The 23,496-nt window shown below is 45.0% G+C and overlaps 1 long non-coding RNA gene across 1 annotated transcript in view; it reads right to left on the bottom strand.

Moving 5' to 3' along the window:
- Positions 1–406: 406 nt before the first annotated feature.
- The window catches only part of LOC142852806 (uncharacterized), a 79,548-nt gene continuing 56,458 nt past the window's right edge, over positions 407–23,496 (bottom strand). The window contains exon 4 of the long non-coding RNA XR_012910999.1: positions 407–465. This is a non-coding gene — a long non-coding RNA (uncharacterized LOC142852806). The remainder of the gene's footprint in view (positions 466–23,496) is intronic.

Raw genomic sequence — 23,496 nt, forward strand, 5'->3', positions numbered from 1 at the left:
GTCAACTTCAAGTGTGTAAAACCTAAGTAGAAGAAGAAGTTACTGTCGGATTCCACCTTGTGAAGAGACAGCACAGGGGCCCCAAACACATAAACACATGGCAGCTTCCACTGCATTGTTGGTTTTTTTTTGTTTTTTGTTTTTGTTTTTGAGGAGGGTAATGATGATGACATTCTTTTTTTTTCTTTTGATCTTTAAGAGGTAACTTAAATTCTTTCCTCTATGTTTTCCAAACCTGCCAAGTATATATGTCAACTTTCTCAAGGCATGCTCACACTCCCTCATGAAACGACCGCCTTCTCCACCAGCAAGAGCAGTAGCAGCAGCAACAACAACAGCATCATATCACCACCACCATGGCCATCACACAAAACAGGATTCATGAGAGCCGAAACGAGCGCTCATACCTGTTCATTCCGACACCTCCCACACTTGTCAGGAAGGCCAGGGAGCTGGGCTTGAGACCTGGAAAGAGAGTCCAGTTGACAGCATCAGTAAAGAGGTCCAGAAGCTGTGTGACAGAGACTTTTACTTTGAAGACTCAGCTCCAGACTAAAGTGGGGGTCTAGGGAAAGAGTTCAGTGTGAAAAAGCATTTACTGCATAGACACGAGGAATGAAGTTCAAATCCCCACAATCCACAGTGCCTGGGACTCTCACCCTGCAGTCTTCCACAGTGGCAGGAGACTTACTGGGACCTGCTGGCCACCAACCTAGCTCCAGGTTCAGTGAGAGACCCTGTCTCAAAAGATTAAAGGAAAAGTAACAGAGCAAGTCATGGGAGATCCTCTTCTGGCCTCTGAGCTCACACATGGGTTCATGCACTCTCTCGCATGTGTCCCTGATACACACACACAACCCAGTGTCTGTGAGGAGTCCGTCTACCCTGCAATGGCCAACAGAGAAGCCCAGTTACATGTGTGAGAAGATCACTAGCAAGGAAAGAACTAAACTTGTGCACCAAGATCTAGAGCAGCACTGAGCAAATCTCCCCGACATAGAAAACTGGAGATGTCTAAGGTCAAACACATGACCCACACACATCCCCGCTCTCCCTTCTCAAGTCCTCTTCTTTTCAGCTACTCTCTGCAGCATGAAGTTTGTAAAAAGGGAATTTTAAAAGGGAAAACTCTCCTAAAACAAAAGAAATTCATTTAGTCTTGAATAAAGGTGATTATTTGGGGGAGGGGACCACAGGAAAAGAAACGACTATGGAAAAGTGCAGACGAGGCCGTGGAATCAGACCTCAAACAGTGTCGACAGGAAGGCTTTCAACTCTCACATTTGGTCTCTGCAGATGTCAGCCTGGCGCCCTGAACACACACGCCTGCTGAACATGCCACAATGGACAGACTCCTGCCAGCAGGCAGTACAGCCTCCTGACCCCAGCAGCATCACCAGAACACCAAAACTGTAGCAATGGCGAGCCGTGTCACTAAGAGCAATGGCAAGCAGTGTCACCAGGACACTAAAACTGTAGCAATGGCGAGCTGTGTCACTAAGAGCAATGGCAAGCAGTGTCACCAGGACACTAAAACTGTAGCAATGGCGAGCTGTGTCACTAAAAGCAATGGCAAGCAGTGTCACCAGGACACTAAAACTGTAGCAATGGCGAGCTGTGTCACCAGGACAGTAAAACTGTAGCAATGGCGAGCTGTGTCACCAGGACACTAAAACTGTAGCAATGGCGTACTCCTTTGCACTCTCCTGGTTCTGCAGATAAGGAAACAGGCAAATGCTGGAAGGACTCACTCAGACCTGAGCAGCACCTCCCATCCGCTCCCACACATAAGTCAGTAGATGGTGTCTGGTTTAGCTTTCCTTTGCTCTGGGAAGGACCGGGCTTTCTTTCCAAATGGAACTTGCCTGCAAGTTACCAGATTGTCAAACCAGTGGGAGAAATAATGGTTGATTTTCAAACCTGTGCATTAATTGTGCTTTTTGTTAGGTCGCCAAGAGCAGAATGCCACAAAGGTGACCCCAGGAGTGGATGTGGACCCAGCGAACCCCCGGACAGCTATGCACACAGCGGATGTCTTCCTCCCTCCTGCTGGCCTCTGTCCCTCTCACTCCCACAGGCCCCCTCACTCTAGGAGTCTGCCACACCCAGCCACCATGGCTGAGGCTGAGGGCACACGAGGACTTCGTGTTACTCACATGGAAAGGGATAGAATGGGTTTACTGGTGTTCTAGTTGGCGTCTCGGCTGAACAAGCAGCACCTGTGGGGACCCTCTGCACAGGTGTGCACGCACAGACACACGATTTTACTAAGAGTTTAATATAAAGCTGCTGAAAGCAGATTAAGTCCTAAATCCCTGGGGCTTTAGGCCCAAGCCTGACGCTGCATTCCTTATGGGCTACGTTGCTGGTGGAGACTCAGCTCATCTCCTGGCCCTGACTGTCCTCTAGGATATGCCCCATTGCAGCCAGGCTCTCTCTCAGTGCAGGTTCCAGACTCTCCTCTGCCTGGTGGTAGGGGCCTTCTTCCCCTCTCCTGAAGAGCACTACGGCTGTGACCTGGATGCACATCCCTCCACTTCACAGTCCTCCTGGGACTTGTCTGGATTGTCTGAGACTTGGTGGGTCCGGTCCTCATTGAGTTCCCTCTCTTGCTGTTGGAGCTTTGCCCTTTGATTTATTTGCTTTGGGCTTTTCCTCAAGGATCCATCCTTATTGCTCATCTGATGACTGAGCTTCACTCTGTCCAGTTCACAGGCTTAGCCACGGAAGGCTGCTTCCTACTCCTCCCCTTTCCAGCTTGCTTCCTTTAAGGAGTACAGGTGAACTGTTCTCATTGATAGTCCCAGTTCACACCAGTGGTCAGGTATTTACCCCTGGCAGAGAAGCGGGGGTTGCTTAGTCTATATCTGAACCTTGGGAGTAGCCAAGGGAAAGCAGGTGGACCAGCAGCAGCCCCTGCTCCAAGGACAACCATTGAAACTCCTAGTCATTTGCTCTGTGTGGTCTTCCAGGGTTTAGCTTGACATGTATCAAGGGCCTGCCATATAGAATAAAGCAGACTAGACTCTAGACTCAGCAAATACAAAGATGTATTTGCTGCACGTATTATCATGCAGAACTTGTGTGTGTGTGTGTGTGTGTGTGTGTGTGTGCCTCTGTGTGTATTCATGCTTCTCTCTGTGTGTATGTGAATGCCTGTGGTGTGTGTGTGTGTATGCCTGTGTATGTGATGTGTGTGTGTTCACACATGCCTATGTATGTATGCCTCTCTGTGTGTATGTACACCTCTATGTGTGGGGGTGTGCCTGCCTCTATGTGTGTGTACCACACATGTATATATACATATGGAGACCGGGGGTCAACATTAGATGGATTCTTCAGTTTCCTTCAACCTTACCTTTCGACAGGGTCTCCCACTAGACCTAGCCCTCACTGACTTGGCTAGACTGGCTGGCCACCAATGATCAGGGATCCTCCTCCCGACCCCACTGCTGTACCCATTTCCCCAGGGCTGAATCTGTCGATACGTGCTGCCACACACAGGCTGTACGTGAGTGCTAGATCAAACTCAGGTCCCAGGCTTGCACAACCAGTCCTGAGCCATCTTCTCAGACTTCGCACGCTTTTGATATGATATAGGAGACCAGCTGAAATACAGGCCAAAATAAAAAGAAAGAGAACATGAGAAGGGCCATAGCTTCCCCTAACTGTGTGAGCCAGGAGATGATGAGATTGACTTTGACCAGAGGCAACAAACTATCAGTGTTCTTTCTAGTGTCAAAATATTCTCAACATATGCCAAATTGACAAAGAGCCACTTCCCACCAAAAGCAAGAAAGGGAACATTCTTTCACAGGGCCCTAGAGCTAGGAAACAGCAAGAAAATGGCAACCATTTTATCTCCGTCCATAAAAGGAAACAAGCCACGTTTTTGCTATCGCTCAGCCTAGAAACCCTTATAACCGAGCCATGAGAACATCATATTTCTTCTGCTGCTTATTTGATCATGATTTTGTAGCCTATTCCCACGTGTAGAAGTGAGTTGTTAGCTGATGTGTGCTCACTCAAGGAGCAGGGCCTTTTCCTGCCGCCCCATAAGCCAGCCGGTCTCTGTGGCCTCACCCTGGAAGGACAGCAGTGGATTGAGGCAGAATGAGACCTCAGCACTTTTCCAAATCCAGGTGTAGAAAGTGGGTAACTCCACCGTGAAAGACGAGGGCTGCGGGCAGGGGGTGAGAGCAGAAAACAGACGGGTGACTCAGCCCGCATTCATGGAAAGCCGGGGCTGTGTTGGGAGAATCTAAAGCTTTCATTTTGTGGTATTTGGAGGCTTAATTCCCAGCTTCTAATTAAACGTATAAACTATAATCACAAAGGTATTTCACAATTAGTTTCTTAGATCTGGAAGAAATTCTGTGAACCAACTTGAGATGTGGGGGGAGAAAGGGGAGGCATGGAAAAGGGAGGAGGGGGAAGAGCGAGCAATGTGGCATCCGGGAGGCTGCTACCGGACTCAGGGCTGGGGTTCCATACCTACGCCCCATCCTAGAGAATGGCAGATGAAGAAGAGTGGAAAGGAGGTGAGCGATTTCTTCATTCCACCCCGCTCTTGCTTTCCCGACCCTTCCAGCTGTCTCCATCCAGACCAGACTCAGAAGCAGCATCTGCATCTCCAGGTCACTCAGGTTCACCCGTGGGCATGCTCTCGCTTGCCACCTTCTCCAAAGGAAGAGGCTAGTGGGGATCGGTGTGGAGCAGGGCTGTGTGGGGCTGGAACTCCCCGCCCTTGTCATGTTCTCCCAGTCCTGAGAAGAGACCCTGGAGTACTAATATGTCCAATCTACACAAGTCTCCCACTCCAAGGAGATGTTCCCACATAACCAGTCACTATAGTGGTATGGATGGGGGAGGGCATGTCAAGGTTCAGGGGAAAACTGTATGCTTTCTGAAAGAGAAAAATATCAAGGCCCAGCTCAAAATGACATGTGAGGTCTCGGAACCTCAGCCCAGTCTGCTCCGTAGCCACCTTCCTGACATATCTTGACAATCCCACAGAACAATACAGTACAGACAGACCTTAGGTCCCTGGGGCTCGACCTTCCTCCCCAAAGAAATAGGCTCTTGTTGCTGACATTTGAAACTAAGTCTGGTCTCTCTCCTTTTCCATACCCTCCAAACATTTAGGGATAAGGAAGAACAAAATAATAACATATGTGATGTACAGAAGGGCCCAGAGTGCGCTGGCTGCTTCCAGGTCATTATCTCAGACCACAACAACCATGAAAGTGTAAATATTGGCCTCCTCCACCTTGCAGATGGGCTCACAGTCAAGTCCCAGGAGTGGCCTGGGTGCTCTGGGTGGAAAGAAGTCCCTAAGCTCCTCCCACTCCAGCACACGCGCACTGTCTGGTCTTGGAACCCATTCTAAAAGATGTTGGGACTTTGTGTATGAGAGCTAGCGGTGAGGGCGCTTTGTCGGACAGCCCGAAATCTGGTTCTACACACTGCCCTGGGATTTGGAGAAAGTTATTTAGCACTTCTGAGACTCGGTTTCCTCATTTTCAGAACAGGAAAGAAATAGTACTCCCTACCCCATAAGGCCTTGACAAGGACCAAGGGAGATTCTGTTTGTGAAACACACAGTTAGGTCCCTGGTGTGTAGTCACACGTGATATGTTGTTGATTATTAGTCTTAGTGTCTAGACTTAGAATTATGCTGAATCTCTTTTTTTGAGTGTGTGTGTCCAGGAATGATTGACCAGCACACACACATACACACACACACACACACACACACACACCTCAACAATATTTTTTGTGTGAACATTTTTGTCTTATTATTCTTTTGTCTGTTTTGATTTTGTTTTGTGGGAGGGTTGTTGTTTGTTTCTTGGGTTTTTTTTATTTCTCTTGTCTTGCTTTGCTTTGTTTTTGTTTCTTAGGAGTTTTGGTTTCTGTTTCTTTTGAAAAGAGAGAAGGAAAACAAAGTTGGCCGCTAGGAAGGTGGGAAAAATTTGGGAAGCACTCTGAGAGGGATAACATGGTCAAGATATATGAATTAAACACATACGTGAGCGTGCACACACGAAAGCCGTCTGGGAGGAGTCATCTCTCTCCTGCCATATAGGTGCTGGGATTGAACTCAGCTTTTCAGGCTTGGCAGCAAGTCTTATCCCCTCTGGGACTGCTATGAACATAGGGATTTCATCATTATCTAACGCTTATTTTTACATACAATCCTCCTTGCATGCTAAATGTGGTGGCTTTTTGAACAAACTCAGTGTTTATGAAATAAACATTGCATCAATGAATACAGGACTTTTTCGTTGATTTTTGTTTTGGTTTAGTTTGGTCTTTGGTTTTTTGAGACAGGGTTTCTCTGTGTAGCTTTGGAGCCTGTCCTGGCACTTGCTCTGTAGACTAGGCTGGCCTAGAACAGCGATCTGCCTGCCTCTGCCTCCCAAGTACTGGGACAAAAGGCATGTGCCGCTACTGCCCAGCTCATTGATTTGTTTTGTGCTGAGGAACCAACGGATGACACCCGCCCTCTAAAGCCGGAAGTGAAACTACACAGCAGAGTTGTCATGGCGATATCCATGCATAATTCATGCTGGCTCCTTGCTGTGACCTTCGGAAGTTGTCAGAGTTATTTGGGCTGGGAGCATCCAGCGCAGGACACACCTGGGGCTCTGCACCCACACCATACAGATGTCATGTGACAGCTAAAGTTATGTCTTAAGTTTAAACCACTGTGCTTAAGAGATCCAGAAAGCAAAAATGCCTTTAACCTGTAAGCCCCAGCGGCCCAAGGATGGATAACTTCCTGGAATGCTGAGGGCTCTTCTTCGTGGGAGATAACAAGCCACATGTTTTCACTTCTGTAAAAAGCGTGGGTTGCCCCCACTGCAGCAGATGTGCTTAATCATGCCTCAGCAGGAAGTATGTCAGGATATATGTTTGCCCCGGCTTGGATGAAGGCAGGAAGTAAGTTGCCTTGTGGGTTTTGCCTTTAAAAGCACTTGACTAACATGGTTCACAGTTATTCTCTGGGAATCCCAGGTATGGTCTTGGCCAGCGTTCATCATCCTGGCCAGTATTTAATAAAGCTTGCTTCAAATTTGGCTCAAAACTTGTGGTAAGGGTCTTATTCTCTCCCGGTGGGATTCACACTCATCGCCAAATCATGCTGCAATATGGTGGAAACCCAGTCCCTCGTCTCTGCTGAGGTGACATAGGCAATCTAGATTTCACAACTGTCTGCAAATTCGGCTACCAGTGGCACTTGTCTGAGATCACCCATTGCTCCTTTTCTCCTCTGAGCTGTCTAGTCCCCCAGTTTCTTAATCGTTTCTTCCCAGAGTGCTTGAACTTACTAAATCACTTGCATTTGAAACCCTCATCTCAGGTCTGCTTCCAGAAGCGCCACCTGAGACAAATTGTTAGGCTCCCTTTGTTTTAGCAAACTGTCTGCCTTATTACTCTGTACAGTAAACAAACCAGGAGGAGACAGAGTTGTCCCTCAGGAGGGCAGGAATGCAAGTTACAGGCATGAGTGGCTCCGTGAAATGTAACCCAGCCTTCCCAGAAAGCAGCTCTGAAGGAGACCACCCCACAGCAGGGGCTTCCTCTCAAACCCTGAATTCCTCACAAACAACACCCCAAATCCTGTTTTCAGAGAGATCCTTTATTGGGGGGTAGTGAGGCTAAAGTGTCTGCCTTCTGTCTCAGGCACAAAAACAGGAGCAGATGACCTTATAATTTCTAAGAAGAGAAAAGGGGGCGGCCTGTGTCAGAATGGGCTAGGATGTGGTGGCATATGTTAATTAGGTGAACCAAAGAAGACTTCTGGTTGCTGGACTTTAAGACCTTGGTGGATAGCTTTAGGAATGCAGGGGAGACCCGGGAGAAGAGCAAAGCCTGCGCGAGTCACATGTTCAAGGGGGCTAGTGTCCCTGCAACCTTCATTTCGGGACAGCAAACCTCAGAAGGGAGAGTGGCTCCTCAGGCCTCTTACAGAGGCTGCACTTAGGGACATTTGTCATAGACATTTATTCAAATCTGTTTTCCCTCTCCCCTTGGCTTTTAAAATCTCTGTTGACTGCCATTCACCATTAATCCTGAGGAGATTGAACAAACAGTCCCGTGAGAGCGCACTTTTTAAATGCAACTACCCCTGAAAATTCAGAGACCACAGATAAGGGACAAGAAGCCTAAGATGAAACTGAGTGAAACCTGTTATTTTATATAAAATGGGTGTAGAGCAACTGGCTTGGACTAAAGACAAAGCAACAGTCAACAGAAAATGCAATAGAAGTGCTTAGTCCACCCATTTAAAGGGCCATACCCAAAAAGAAAAAAAGAAAACAGAGAAAGACCTAGCCCACCCTGCTCACTGCCCTGACACAGTGGGGAGACGGCAGGTGCTCAGTATCCTAGAAGGAGGGGGCTCTGAGGTTGGGTGGGTCACAGCAATTTAGACGCGAATGCTACTTCCTGACTGTCCATCCGAGAGCAGTGACAACCTCTGTCCCCCTCTCACTTCGCACAAAGAAGGGCAGTTTTGTGGAGGGGACGATAGTAATGACGTCACACATTTCTGTTTAGTCCGGAGTTACCTTCTTCCAGTTTGCTCAGCACCACCAGAGTCCACGTGAACTAATCGCCAGGTTCCTCCCCCTACCCTATCCCTGAACTCTGAGAGTTGACATCATGGGGAAACCTTTATCTTAGAGGTTTGCATCGTTGGGGAAGGGAGCATCAGCTGGAGGACTCTAAGAAGCCAAACAACTCAGGGAACTCAGGGAAGGGATTAAGTGGGAAGGAAGCCAGGCTGTCAGTTCAAAGCCACCAGCAGCTGATGGGCACTGTGACTCTTGGGCCACATTCCTGCACTTTGTATCCCTCCCTTTCTTCATCCTTCAAGGTTAGGACAGTGATAACTGGGACTTTATTAGGATCGCCAGGCTGCATGCCCGGCTCACGGCAACCACTCAGCAAGCATCATCTGCCTTTCTACTGGGGCACTGTCACTCCCTAAGGCACCCTCGTCTTCATCCTCATCATCCTCTTTGTCGCCATCACTGTTATCAGCAAACCCTTCTTTAAAAAAATTTTCAAACAGGAAGCGGTGCATTTTAATTGAAGAAGAATATCTGCCCTGTCCCAAGGCGCCCCCAAATCTGAATAAATCCCTCAAATTTTCTTTACTGGTATCTTGATCAAAAGACTTATTCCATAGCAGTATTAAATGATACGCTACTTACTTTTTAGTCTATGCAGCTCCCCTGAGGCACTCAGGAACTCAAGAGGTCTGAGCTAGGAAGACTGTTTCTATTTGAATATCGAACAAACGGTAAATCAGTTCAATGCCTTTTTCCCCTTCCTGTGCTCTTCAGCATTGGCAGAGCCGAGAATTGATATCTTCACTCTACTTCCCTTCCTATTGTTCTACCAAGCTAAGGAACTTTTTGACATAATTTTTATTGATTCTTTGGTCATGGCACATCATGCACCCCAATCCTACTCATTTCCCAATCCCTCCATATCCATTCTTCACCCCAGTAGTGCCCCCCAAATAAGAAAAATTTAAAAATATTAATTAAAATCAAAACAAACAAACAAACAAAAGTCCCTTTTCCCTCCATCTTTCCCACCTCTCCAGCAGCTCTTCATTCGTCTTAGGTGGTGTGGGGAGCTGCGGCTGTCACACATGTTCCCCTAGTCTACTCTCAGCTTTACCAGCAAATGTTCACAACAATGAGTGGTTGGTCTAGCTCAAGCCTTTCTGGCTTCGTACACCATCCAAACCTGGACCCTCACCAAAACTCCTCTTGGTTATCCTGTTGCCCTGAGTCATGGCAATCCTGTGGCTATGGTTCTGCAGAACCAGTCCCTTCTCACACCCCAGCAGGTCATAGATGGGGTAGATGTTGGGCTGGACCAACTCAAAGCCCTAGATGTGGATCTGTGTCGTAGCTGATTTGGTCAGTCCTGGATGCAGGGACTGCACCCCCTCAGGTAAGGGGCAGAGTCAGCTCTCCTATGCCTGCTTTGAGGGGTGAAGCCCTCTCTCCTGTGTGTTGGGCCAGCTTTCCCATGAGGGGCAGAGCCGGCGCTTCTGCAGCAATGGCCATTGAGGAGCAAGGCCAGCTCTTCCAGGGTCACCAAAGAGTGGTATCAGCTCAGTATGGCCCTCAGATTTCAACATACATGGTTCCTATGGTAACATACATGTTCCTGCGGTAACACGGGCCATGGGGATTGACACAGACACCAGCTGCCGCAGGACCACGGGCCCAGACATGATCATAGGCAGCTTAGACCCAGACATCACTATGGCAGCACAGGCCACCCACAGCAGTATGGCCCGGGCAGCAGCATGGCCCTCTGACACCATCGTGGTCTCAGGTGGCTGATCAGACCCTAGGCATCTGCCTGAATCTCCGTGGTAACAGGAGCCACAGACGTCAACTCAGACCGTGACTGTAGTAGGGTCGTGGACTCAGGGACAGCCCTCGGCAGTAGCTCAGACTGGCATAGGCCCAGAGATGGCACAGCCCTAGGACATCAACATAGCCACAGATCCCCGGCATCCATGTGGTGGCCTTTGGTGGCAACACAGACCATATTCATCAACATAGACCCCAGCTGTGTCCAGAACACGGACCTAAACATGGTCTTCGGCAACAGTCTAGGCCTGGATGTCACTATGGCCCCAGGTGGCAGCACCGGGTACTCAGAACAGTATGGAACAGCTGCAGCATGACTCTCAGGCACCAACATGATCTCGGGTGGCAGGCTAGATCCCAGGCATCTATATGGCCTTGGGTGGTTACAAGGACAATGGACATCAACATAGATCCTGGCTGTAATAGGGCCATAAACCCAGAGATGTTCCTCGGCGGCAGCCTGGGCTCAGACGTCAGCATGGTGCCGGGTGGCAGAGTAGGCCACTCAGATTGGCATGGCCCCCAAGGTGGCACAGCTGGCAGTCCAGACCCTGAATATCCGTGTGGCCTTAGGTGGCAACATGGACCATGGATGTCAACACAGACTCTGGTTGGGGTAGGACCACGGACATAGCCCTTGGCAGCATCCTGGGCTGGACACCACCATGACCCCAGGTGGCAAGCAAGTCACCCACATCAACCTTGTCGCTACCCCCTTCATTCTTCAGTTCCCTGGCACATGAACCAATCTACTTCTCTTTCCCTCCTGTTTCTCTGCTATGTGTTTACTCGTCATAACGGTGCTGTGGCCTTGTGGATGTCTTTGCCCAACCCGGGGCCATCAGCTAAGGAATTCTTTAAAGTCAGCTGATGTAGAGGGAAATATTTCCTCTCCTCCTCTGCCTTCTCCTGGCAATCCATCACTTTAATACCCATAATTCCACACACTGCTCTAATGCTCCATTATTCTCCTAACACTGGCACCCAGGCACCAAAGCTGCAGAAACAAAGTAAAGAACCTGGCCAGGCCCTGCCCATTGTTACAAGGGGCAAAACAGCAAAACACACAGTAGGGCCTGCTGCCCAAAAGAAAAGACTCCCAAGATGGCAGCAGCCGAGCATTCATCCAACGGCTGGAAACGCTGAGCATGGGGCTCCAACAGATGACTGAGTTGAGTTGGTGACCCTTCTAGAAGACCCGCCCTGCTCTGGGTCACAGAGCAGCCATTCACATTGTCACTTTGCCCTAACCCACTTAAATCTGCCCGCATCTCTTGCTTTAATCCGTCCTTCTGTCTTCTTGGCATTCGTGTGGAAGGGCACTGACAGGCCAGCCACTATTCTCATCCCACTCTGCACAAGAAAGGGCAGTGCTGTGGAGGGGACAATGGTGACACCATCTCCCATTCTACTCAGTCCTAAATCACACATATATGAATATATAATGATGAGAATGGATATACATGCATGTATGAATATATGCATATATACACATGTACATGTGTGTATGTATGTATGTATGTATACACACACATATGTGCTCATTTTGTTTTTACCGGAATTTTCATATTACTTCCTCACCCTTCAGTCTTTAAGATGTAGAGAAGAAAGCCGCGCCATAGAGACACAGCTTTTTGGTTCCTAATCTTGGCCCTCACCAGCTTTGGCTCTAAAGACCAGTAAGTTGGTTAATCTTTCTAAGTTTCAATTTCCTCATCTGCCAAATGGAGTCATGGATGCATACCCTGTATCACAAGACTGAATAAATCCCCAATGAGGTGTGGTATTTGGACGCAACCCACAGTACACAGGGTCTCTACTCGCAACCCCTTATTCTGATCTCTCTAAACATAGCTCTGTGCTAGTGTTCAGTACGCTTGAATGGATTCAAACCACTAATAATCTAGGCAGGCAAACCTTGTGAGAACAAAGATTGTTTATTTCCAGTTGAAATGCGCCAGATCGCAGAGCTCCTTCGTAGAGGCCTAAGAGCAGGCCCTCCTTAACACAAACAGCCACTTGCTCTTCTCTTTCCTTTGGTTTTGGAACAGTAACATGAGTTCACAGTCACTTTGCTTTCCCATTCTCTACTCTTGCTAATTACACGGTGTCACGATCCAAAAGATAGACCGCGAGATCTCGACGCTGCTACAACTTGCAAGTGACGCAAATTATCATTAGCAAACTACATCCGAAACCGCGCGAGAGCGCGGCACCCAAAATGCTCCCGGGCAAAACAGCCCACTGTCATGACAGGGCCAACGTGGAGGCGGAGGTCACAGCTCCTGGGGCACGCCAACCTGGAGATGTTTGGAGAAAGCAAATTATTGCTACTGCAGGTCTTGGCGGAGGACTAAACTAACTGCACTTATCCGTAATCAGTTTTCACGAAAATAACGCTACCAACGCAGTTCACACACATAGTTGCAAACTCTGGGCTAAGCCGGCTTCCAGACACAAGGCCGTCAGCGCGTTCGGAGAAACAGCCACGGCAATGGCAATTACGACTAATTAACTGGCCTACACAGTCGGGAGCCGGTTGGAGAGGTCTGAGCTGAAATGTAAATGAGGAAGGAGGGGATTGCTGCAAAGCGACGTGTGGCACCTCTGCTTTGTTTTGACTTCTTTCCAGACATATTTCAGTTTGCATAAGTATTTGAAGGTCGGATCAGACAGGATTTACAGCACAATGGTATCAGGAATGTCTTTATGAAAACTTTGATATGGTTTAAATTAGGTTTCAAGAAAGGGTGGGGCAGCCGTGGGAGCACGAGTCTACATCAGCGTCACCTCTGCGCCCCCACAGGCACCTCACACCACTTCACCAATCCCGGTGCCCAGTTAGCCTTGAAGTCAACAAGTGAGCCTTTGGGAGCCTGGATTCCAACTATTGATTTCTGCAGCAGCAGAGGCAGCCTGGAGGGAGCTGACCAGTGCTGCCTGTGTGACCTTTGGTTGACCTTGGGCTCTGTGAGTGGAGGGTTAAAGTTGTCTTTTGGCTTGGGACCCTGACTTTTTCTTTTTTCCAAATGTTATCAGAGAAATCAGAGAGAACCCCACCCCTCCGCAGTGGGCAAGCTGTATGCGGTAGAAGCAAAGAGTTAGAGGCTGTCCCACCTGCTCCTGAGAAAAGAGGTTCTTCAGGACAGAAATCCCTCTGCCTCTGATTCCCCAGAGGGCTCCCTTGGAGTCTTCTCTGTGAAGACAGCTAAGACAGAGCAATGTGGAAAGGGCCAAAATCTGTGTGTTTGGTAGGTGAGCTGAAGCCAAGCTCTGCACCTGACAGACTGAACCCGAATAGAACCTTCTCCTGCACAAACTCAGATTTATGAGCAATTGGTCCCCCGTGAAGGAGATGGGTGAGGGGCAGGTGAGCCAGGCGAACTTTAGACGGCAGGAGCATCCCTTTCATAACGCCTGTTTTCAGCGCTCCCGGTGGTTATTTTGGGGCACACCGTGGAATGAGCAGGAAAGCCTCCACAGAGAGGTTTAATTGTTTACATTCAGTGAAAGGAAAAGTCTGACTTGACGAGCTCAGATTTAATCTCTTGTGGACTCAAACGGTACTATTGTGCTCTGACCAATGGCTCTGTGAGAAAGGTGAGGGCAGGCCTTTGCCCAGCCATAGGCACCCTCTCACACAAGGGAGCTATACATGCGGGCGTGGACGGACAGACATGCCTGGTGGCTGACAGCCATGCTCATTGCAAGAGTTTATTTTCCTTTAGGAGCCCACAGCTGAGCAGTGTTCTGCTGCCCGAGCGGTTTCATAACTTTCCATGTAATTAAGCAGCTGGCATGACCTTCCGCAGCAAGATCAGGAGCTAGCAAAGACAGAGCTGGTACACAAGAACCCTTTGGGCTGCTCGAACATTCCAACAAACGCAAGGCCGCCTCTCTAATCCAGAGCTCCCACCGCGTGTGCACACGTACACACAACCATGCCCACAAATACTGCAAGTCAACATGACACTATTTCCCAGAACTCAGTAACTACGAGGTACAGGTCAAGGACCGAGGGGAGGTGCCCTGTGCGTCATTTCTTAAAAGCTACCAGATGACCTTGAAGGTGTGCATCAAAGTTAGCCGTTTACAAAAGGCAGATCACTATAGATTTCCAGAAACAAGTTGGTTTAAAAAAAAGTACATATGACTTAAAAAGAAAGCACATCAGGAAAGCACAAATTACACCGTCACAAAACACTGAGTGGGTTTTAATGGATGTACAAAAAATGTGTACCTTCCTGGAAGGCACCTGACTTTATCTGTCTGCTGAGCAGCACAGAAAGCAAGCAGCAAATGGGAGAGGGGACATCCTACAAAGATGTCATCCCTTCCTGGGTTCATATGCGGCTTCTGCACTGGAGATGGAGATGGTGCATTTGATGCTCTGAGCCAAGCTGAGCTGTGTGCCTAACTGGACAAGAACTATGGCAGAGATGTGTGTGTGTGTGTGTGTGTGTGTGTGTGTGTGTGTGTGTGTGTGTGTGTGACTTCTGAGGCTTTCTGAGTACCAGCTGTTCACATTCTCCCAGGGTCTTTTGAAATATCGGCTGGTAGGATGCTTCTGCTTGGACCTAGGTTCTATGCTGCGTGAAACCCGAGCCTCATATAAAACCACAAGTCATTTCCAGCAAGCAGCCAGAAGCAACTGCAGGCTGAGAAGGAGCCTTCACAGGAAGCGTACACCCTCACTTCCATCTGCCTGCAACTGCAAAAGGATTCTAAGTGAGAACTGCCCGTCTGAGCCCGGTGGAAAAAGCACCGAAAACAACTGATAATTTCAATTTTGAGCATATGTGGGACTGACATATGCAGAATCTTGGGGTTTTTGTTTTTGTGTTTGATTGTTTGTTTGAGACAGAGTTTCTCGTAACTTTGGAGCCTGTCCTGGAACTTACTCTGTAGACCAGGCTGGCCTCGAACTCACAGAGCTCTGCCTGCCTCTGCCTCCTAGGATTAAAGGCGTGCGCCACCACTGCCCGGCTTCATTTTTTTTCTTCATAGATTCATAGCAGCCATCTGTCAATGAGGGACGGTAATGTCTTACTTGACATTTTAAAATATATTTTACTAATTTTTGAGAATTCATACATGTATACATACAATATATTTCAGTCGTATTGACTCTCACTTCCCCTCCCCACCAACTCTTCCCAGATGCACCCGACAACTCCCTGACCTTTTAAACCTTGTGCCCTCTTTAAACAATAATAAGATTAAATTATATATACAGTGTGTGTGTGTGTGTGTGTGTGTGTGTGTGTGTGTGTGTGTGTGTATCCACCAAGTCCAAGTTCCCAAGTTCCATTTGTGCTGCCATATACCATATACTCCTGGGTGTGGGGTCCTCCACCAGAGCACAAGGACCACACTTTTAAAGAAAACCTGACTCATTTCTCGGAAGCCATGAACTGTTGAAAGCTCCTTGGTCAGGGGTAGGGAATCTCCATGCTGGAACGCTGACTGGCCTGATGCTGTATAGGGCTTGTATAATTTGCCTGACATTTTACTGTATTTTTTCCCATTTTCCCCATTGCCTTTCCTCTTCCATACAGTTACTTTTGGTTGGGTTGGGCTGTGATATAGTCAGTTTTCCCATATTTGTTTCTATGGCTTCTGCTTTCCTATACTGTTTCATAGGCCTACTCTGTGAAAATTCATTTATTTGGCCGTATATGTATATATGAAGTTAACAAATACTCATTACTGGGCACCTCTTTTGTGTCAGGTACTCTCCTGGTGCTAGATATATAGAGGATAAGATAGAAGAGTACCGTGCCTTCAGTGAGCTCGCGTTGACCCACGGCGGGAGGAATCTGAGCACAGACCTCCTATTAAGAACAAGAGGGAGGCAGCGGTGGTACATGTTTATTGTGTGTTGGTTTTGCTCTTTTCACTCTGTGGGGGCCTGCCACCCAGCTCACAAATAAATTACATACACGGAGGCCTATTATTACTTATGAATGCCCAGCCTTAGCTTGACTTGTTTCTTGTCAGTTTTTCCTCTCCTAAATTAACCCATCTACCTTTTCTCTCTGGGCTTTTTTTCTTTCTTACTTCTATATATCTTACTTTCCTTCTTACTCCGTGACTGGGGCTTGGTGGCTGAGTGACTAGCATCCTCCTTTTCTTGTCCTCTTGTTCCTCTTTCTTCTCTCCTTCCAGATTTCTCCTTCTGTTTATACTCTCTGCCTGCTAGCCCCGCCTATCCTTTTTTCTGCCTCGCTATTGGCTGTTCAGCTCTTCATTAGATTCGGGTGTTTTATACAGGCAAAGAATCACAGCTTTAAAGAGTTAAATGCACCATAAACAAGAGTCACAAACCTTAAAATAATATTCCCCAACACATGCCTTTAACCTCAGCACTCAGGAAGCAGAATCATGTGGATCTCTGTGAGTTCGAGGCCAGCTTCATCTACAGAATGAGTTTCAGAATACCTAGGGCTACACAGAGGAGCCTTGTCTCAAAAACACAAATCCAAAAATCCCAAGCAAACAAACACACACACAACTTTAAGTAGTGCTTATTCTTCACACATTCCATTCCCTTTGTTTTGTTTCTAACATTTTTTTTCAAGTTGAATCATTCAGTATGTTTTTTCGCTGTACTTCAAATATATGGCCATACCAGTTTGATTGCACCATGTATCTTTGCTTCTGTAATTTCCTTTTATGGTTCTACATTATGCAGTATGCGTGTGTGTGTGTGTGTGTGCGTGCATGAGTGCACACACAGAGATATTCAGATATACATGGATAGGTAGGTAGTTGAGATGATAGATGAAATACTCATTTTCACTGGTTTGTAGTATTCTGTGTGCATACTTCATCTTTTTTTAGCCAGCTGTTGATGAATATTTGGATTGCATAGAGATTTTCATTAATAGGAATAAAGCTTCTGTGAGTATGTTCTGGTTTATAAATAGAAGTTTCTCTGAGATACATAGGACAAAAATTGCTGGGTCATAGAGTATGCATATATTCAGTTTCACTAGTTGAAGCCAAATTGTTTTACAAAGTGATCGAACCATGTTATCATATCCCAAGCCAATTTTAAAACCTCCAGTGGTCCATATTCTTGCTGACAATTAATATTAGCTAACTTTTAAATTTTGGCTAATTTGATCTATATGAAGATGTTATTGTACTTTTGGGGGTTTTTAAAAACCTTATTCAGACACAGATTTAAATTAGTCTTAGAAGGGAGAAACTCCCACTGATCCCACTGAAATCAGGAACAAGACAAGATTGTCCACTCTCTCCATATCTATTCAATGTAGTTTTTGAGGTCCTAGCTAGAGCAATAATGCACCAAAAGGAAATCAAGGGGATACAAATCGAAAAAGAAGTCAAACTCTCACTATTTACTTATGATATGATAGTTTACATAAGTGACCCCAAAAATTTTACCAAGGAATTTCTACAACTCATAAACACTTTCAGTAAGGTAGCAAGATACAAGATTAACTCAAAAAAATAAGTAGCCCTCCTGTACAAAAATGATAAATGGGCTGAGAAAGAAATCAGAGAAACATCACCCTTCACAATAGCCACAAATAGCATAAAATATCTCGGAGTAACTCTATCCAAACAAGTGGAAGACTTGTATGACAATAACTTTAAATCTCTGAAGAAAGAAATCGAAGAAGATACCAGAAAGTGGAAAGATCTCCCATACTTTTGGGTAGGTAGAATTAACAAAGTAAAAATGGCATCTACAGATTCAATGCAATGCCCATCAAAATTTCAACAAATTTTTCACAGACCTCGAAAGAATAGTACTCAACTTCAAATGGAAAAGAAAAAAGAAACCAAAAAACAGGATAGCCAAAACAATCCCATACAATAAAAGAACTTCTAGAAGCATCACAATCCCTGACTTCAAAACTCCACTACAGAGCTACAGTACAGAAAACAGCCTGGTATTGGCATAAAAACAGTCAGGGGGACCAATGGAACCGAATCAAAGACCTGGATATTAATCCACACACCTTCGAACACCTGATTTTTGAAAAAGAAGCAAAAAATATAAAATGAAAAAAAGAAAGCATATTTAATCAATGGTGCTGGCATAACTGGATATCAACATGTAGAAGAATGAAATAGATCCATATCTATTACCATGCTTAAAACTCAAGACCAAATGGATCAAAGACCTCAACACAAAGCCAGCCACACTGAACCTCATAGAAGAGAAAGTGGGAAGTACACTTGAACACATTGGCACAGGACACTACTTCTTAAATATAACCCCAGTAGCACAGATACTGAGAGAAACAATAAATGGGACCTCCTAAAACTGAGAAGCTTCTATAAAGCAAAGGACATGGTCAACAAGACAAAATGACAGTCTATAGAATGGGAAAAGATCTTCAGCAACCTCACATCAGACAGAGGTCTGATCTCCAAAATAGAAATAACTCAAGAAATTTGTCATCAAAAGAACAAATAATCCAATTTAAAAATGGAGTATAAACCTAAAAAAGAGAACCCTCAACAGAAGAACCTAAAATGGCTGAAAGACACTTAAGGAAATGTTCAAAATCCTTAGCCATTAGAGAAATGCAAATCAAAACAACTCTGAGATTCCATCTTATACCTGTAAGAATGGCCAAGATCAAAAGCACTGATGACAACTTATGCTGGAGAGGATGTGGGGTAAAGGGAGCACTTCTGCATTGCTGGTGGGAATGCAAACTGACCCTTTGGATGTCAGTGTAGCGATTCCTCAGAAAATTAGGAAACAACTTTCCTCAAGACCCAGTAATACCACTTTTGGTTATATATCCAAAGGATGCTCAATCGTGCCACAAGGACATGTGCTCAACTATGTTCATAGCAACATTGTTTGTCATAGCCAGAACCTGGAAACAACCTAAATGCCCCTTGAGCAAAGAATGGATAAGGAAAATGTGATACATTTACACAATGGAGTGCTACACAGCAGAAAAAAAAAATAATGACATCTTGAATTTTGCAGGCAAATGAATGGAGCTAGAAAACATCATTTTGAGTGAGGTAACCCAGAATCAGAAAGATAATTATCACATGACTCACTCATAAGTGGCTTTTAAAAGTAAAGCAAAAAAAAAAAAACCAACCTACAAATCACAATCCCAGAGAACACAGACAATGAGGACACTTACATAGATCTAATCTACATGGGAAGTAAAAAAAGACAAGATCTCCTGAGTAAATTGAGAGCAAGGGGACCTTGGACAGGGGGAGGGGAGAGGTACGGAGGAAAGCAGAGAAAAATGTAGAGCTCAGTAAAAATCAATTAAATTGAAAAAATTATTCTCATATATCAATGGGTCATTTTCATTTCCTCATCTGGTAAATGATGGCTCATAGCAATGGGCATCTTATATTTGTGGGTTGAAGTTTACAGAGAGGAAAAATTAGGTAATGGTGTTGCTTAATGTTTCTATGATTGAGGGTATCCTCCCTCCTATCTATCTCTCTCTCCCTCCCTCCCTTCTCTTCTGGTGTGTTACTTAACTTCATCAAGAGTTGCCCTGACTTAAGTTGTAATTTATTAAATGTTCTCAGGTCATCATTTCCCTAATGCATTAGGGGTATTAAAAAAAAAAAACACTGTTCTTTATCAAAAAAAAAAAGAGTTGTCAAAGAGCAGCTTATGCAGGCATGCACAGGAGGAAAGTTAGGGAAGCCAGAGTATTTTATATTCTTAGAATATAAATGAAACACTAAGAAATCCCAGCACCCAAGGGCCCTGTCTGTATGCGAGTTATCAGATATCCCTCCCACCACACTGGGATGTCATAGCTTCTGCCCTGAGAATGAACAATCCCAGCCATTCCATGACCAGTCCTCTTTAAAACTGGAGAATCTGAGATGCAGTGGAGGGGAGCAAAATAAAAACGTCAGCCAGAGAGTCGTGTAGACCAGAACTCCTGTGTCTGTGTACTTTAAAAACCCATATGGAACATGCAGTGGGGAGCAGGGGGAAGAACTAGCGCAGAGTTGCCATTTTCCAGGGAAAAGTGTGTGGGCAGCTTCCTTTATGTCTGGACAAAGCAGAGCTGCCTGGGTTTCAATAATTAGTATGTGGTGACGGCTCTGTTCAGTTGCCTCAAGGCTCCGATCAGAGCAACACAAGAATCTTGGAAAGTTTCTTTTCCAAGTATAATACCTGAAGAAAAGACGAACAGGATTAAAATTATTTGACATGGACGGGAGAGTTCTGAAGACTAAATTTGTTATTGCCAAACAACTAGAAGAATGACATGTCTGTGTGGTGCACAAAAGAGAAAATCAGATTATGGCATCAGGGACTGTCTACACAAATAAGAACTTCCCAATTATAAGGTCCAGTTTAAAAAAAAATCAACAGGCAAATTACAAAGTAATAATGACAGTATCAATAAGAATAGGGATGAATTGCTGGACCTGCTTGGTACCATTTCAATATAATGGCTCTATAAATAGACATTCCCCCCCTTTAATGTCATAATAATGCTGCAGTCGATAATGTTGGTTCAATTTTAGATCAATTTACCTCAACAGAGAAATGAACGCTGTTCAGTACTTTTTTGTTGTCATTTTTCTATCAGTTCTCACTTCCTACCCTTGAAAGAACATTAGAAATTAATTGTCCCAAATATCCAGAAGTGTTCTGTGTTGCAGCCTTCCCGCAGACCCAGCATTGATCTAGCATATTCCTCTATTCAGCACTAAGGTATTGTCTATCCTCAGTGGTGCATTTTGTACTGCATGCTGTGTGAAGCTCTCTCCTGGAGAGCATTGCCCGAAACTACTCACCCACAACAGGCACAGGGGCAACAGAAGGGCAGAGTTCTCTGGAAAGTTCTTTTGTTAATCTCATCTTGATATCCATACTGCAGTGTCTTTGAGCTTAGTAGAAAAGGTTTATTGACTGACATTTCAGGCTAGTTGAACATTAGTTTATACACAGAAATGCTTTTCAAATCATCTCCAAAATACAGGAACACAGCCTCCTCTAAGACAAACTCTATACCAGACTGTCAGGAACCCTCTGCCTCCCCACAAGGCTTGACACTTTAATCTAGAGTTTACTGCTGGAGGAGGGTCAGAAGCAGACAGTAGTCCTGTCTAAGGTACAGAGCACATGAAAGGCTTCAAGTTGAAGAGGGAACTTTTAAAATAGTTTTCCATTAATTGAGTCTCTAGCCTAAGCACAAAATCATATTAGAGAAACTTGAGGCCAGTGACATTCTAGTGGTAACCATGACAACATTAAAAACGGAACATAGTTTAGTTTCTGACTTCAAATTGATTAAAAAAAAAACAATACTCTCCTACACACAAAGGGCCTAGTAGAAGACACAAGTCCTCTTTTTTTTTTTTTTTTGACACAAGTCCTCTTTTGGTCAGAAAGTATTTACTTCAGTCTTGATTCTTTTACATATACATATAGTTTCTTAAAAGTTAGAAGATATATATTTTTTTAATAAATATATGTACCTCTCTCAAAAAAAAAAACTCTCAAAAGAAGAATTCATAAAACTCTCAAAAGAAAAAGCAACCAAGAGAACAGGATTTCGAGATGAACCAGAGGTTGGAAGTCAAAGAAAAAAAGGTTAAAGCAACTGATTAATGTCTTAAAGGCAGTAGTCAAGGAAAACAGATGAGACATTTCAGTACAATGATGGATGTGATGAGGAAAACATTTAAATGCTGAAAATGACACAGTGTAAGAGTATTAGAAGTGCCTTCACCTAACTCATCCGTGCACTCAGAATGTGGGGTTGTTCAGCGAGCATGGACGTATGCCAGCATATGCTGCACACACTGGAACACACAGGATAGAGTTGAGGAAGGCCAAGCACATAAGCTTTGTCTGAAATGTTTATATAGATAACAGGAATATCTGAATAAATAAAAACTGGCAGTTTTCCAAAAAGGAATAGATTAAACTGAGGGAATCGCAAACAGGTTAGATAGCAAAGTTAAACTTTGTTATCTAAAAAGAAGAGAGAGTAAGCTCACAAACAATTAGGCCAATAATAGTCAAGTGGCTCAGAAAAAGAAAGACAAAGAATTAAGAAATTGCATACAGAGGAACAAAGCTAAGAATGATGGTAGGTTTCTCATCTAAAGCTAAACAGGCTAGAATGTGCTGCTGTGACTGGTGTAATAAAAAGCTGTACAGTCAGTAGGTAAGCAGGAGATATAGGCAGGACTTCTGGACAGAGAGGGGGGGCGAGGAGAAATCTATGTGTGCAATTTAACCAGCAGACTTGGAGCAAGTCAGATGTGGCATACTAAGAAGTGGTAACCAAGTCACTGAGAAGAATGTAGATTAATATAAACAGATTAATTTAAGTTATAAAAGCTAGTTGGGAAAAAGCCTAAGCTAAGGGCAAGCTTTCATAATTAATAATAAATCTCTGCATCATTATTTGCAGGCTAGTGGTCCCAGCAAAAAAAGTACTACTACATATGGCACCCAACATGGGGCCATGCATATCCACATAAGGCCTGAGAAAGCTAAAAAAAAAATTGACTGCAGTCTCTTGGACAGGCTCAGCATACAGAGGCACTGCTTATTAAAGAGGTTCTGCTGTGCAACTGAGCACTTGAGCAACCAGCACTGAGTGAGTACAAATGCCTGGCTAGGCGCTTATGGAACTGAGGGGAGCAGAGCCAGTTTCCAGAGTTGTGCAGTGTTAGCCTAGCAGTTTAGGATTTGGCTCATGCACTCAAAAAAATGTTAGAAATGCATACACATACAAAAGCCAGGCTCAGGCCAATAAAAACCTCTGAACATGTTACAGTGTGTTTAAAATGTTAGATGAGAAAGTAAGAGAAAGAGAGGAAGAAAGAAAGTGGGTATAGACAGTTATAAAAAATAGTTTAAATAAGTAAAGTCTTTTTTTAAATGAGTAAAATAATATTTTAAAAAATAAGCCATGTAAGGATGGGAAGTACGCAAGACATCTGGATCCTGTATAGTTCTTTGCTGACTTTGAATTGTTTGAATGCTGATGAGTGAACAACAACTGCTGAGAGGTATTGGATTACAGGAAGGATTTCTTAATTAAACCAGCCTATCCACTTTAGAGATGTCTTAGCTTCA

Source organism: Microtus pennsylvanicus, chromosome 6 (assembly GCF_037038515.1).
Source record: "Microtus pennsylvanicus isolate mMicPen1 chromosome 6, mMicPen1.hap1, whole genome shotgun sequence".
Taxonomy (NCBI): domain Eukaryota; kingdom Metazoa; phylum Chordata; class Mammalia; order Rodentia; family Cricetidae; genus Microtus; species Microtus pennsylvanicus.